This window comes from Sipha flava, unplaced genomic scaffold (assembly GCF_003268045.1).
Source record: "Sipha flava isolate LNK unplaced genomic scaffold, YSA_version1 521_pilon_pilon, whole genome shotgun sequence".
Taxonomy (NCBI): Eukaryota; Metazoa; Arthropoda; class Insecta; order Hemiptera; family Aphididae; genus Sipha; species Sipha flava.
Window position 1 is genome coordinate 393,409 of NW_020273477.1, and position 1,593 is coordinate 395,001.

The window sequence follows — 1,593 nt, forward strand, 5'->3', positions numbered from 1 at the left end:
GCGTATATTAATAATAATACAATAAATGTACAAGGTGCTGCATATACTTGTATATATATATATATATATATATATATATCAAATAACATACTGTAAAATTTTGAAACATTGCTTATAGTACAGACGCTGCTGTTGCTGCTTGCTGCTATATTTTCACATTCGACCAATTCGTTTTTACGTGGCCGGAATAGCTACAATTCAAAGTTTTTTCCTTGCAAGTCTTTTGGGAGATGACAAGCGTTACACGTATATGTAATATGCCATATATAATACATAATGCGTACACGCGACAGACGACAGACCCGTTAGACTCTCCGAAATTTATATCACATAATATATTTTTTTTTTCCGTTTACATATTTACAGTAATATTTTCTTATTATTGAAACGAATCAATATTGAAGATTTCATTAATGATTTTACTGTTACCTATGATGTTGCAATAAAAAATAATAAATATTTTCTCGATTCTGCTACTGTGACGATAAGTTTACAGATTAAATTTAGAACTTGAAAACGTTAAACTTTGCAAAATGTTTTATAAGAATCACGAAACATGTGCATTTAAACCTATCATCAAAGAAAACATAATTGATGAATGAGTTTGAAATCAAAACAATGCACACATAAATTTACAAATGCGAACAGTTGATACATAAATTATAAAAAAAAACTTTGTTGCTCTATTTTTATGTTACGTTATACGATTTAACCCCATTTTGTATTTTGATAAATAGATAATAAGTATAAAAAAAATGACCGACCCCAAATAATTGTGAGAAAGGCGGAGGAGAAGAAGAAAAAAAAGATATTACAAGTACAAAATAAAATAACGATGAAATATTCGTTTTATATAATGACATAACAATATTGAAAACAATTTGACTAATTTGCAACATCGATAACAACGTTTTATAAAATTTAATTTACCATCAAAACATTTAGTCATTCAATGCTCCTAAAACGAAAGCGGTTGAAGTTATTGTATCCGAGCGAATACATAGTATAACACGTTTTACTAAAAATATTATTTGAAATCAACGCAATGAAAGTATAGATTATTACTTAAGTATAAGTGCAGCTCATCTAGAAAGTAGCTGATCAATAACAATAATATAGTATCCACATGATGTATGAGCGTTATTGTTTAATTATTGAACGTTACACACTGGAATATCAAACGAAGATCTCGTCAGAAATTCGACAAGGAAACAAATTAAACAAAATAAAAATGTGTATAAACCGACGATGTATAAAAATGTCTGGTAAGATAAAAAAAACTAAACAAAATATATGAAAAACATAAATGCACTGTATTTCTACGTACTTCTAACGCAGACCGCGAAAGTGTTTAAAACCCGGAAGTGCAGACGCAGTGTCACACATTGAAACAAGTGACTCATCGGTCGGATTATAATATTGTAATTTAATTTTAATGAATTCCGTTCCCTATAGCATCAGAAAACGGAAAAATCGTCGCGTGGTTCATGTTAGGTAACAAAAACGTGTTATTTACGTCGTAGACGCGTTACAATTACTATTAGGTTAGGTAACTAACTTAACCTATAACGTCTCCTGACGGCTGTCGTTTCG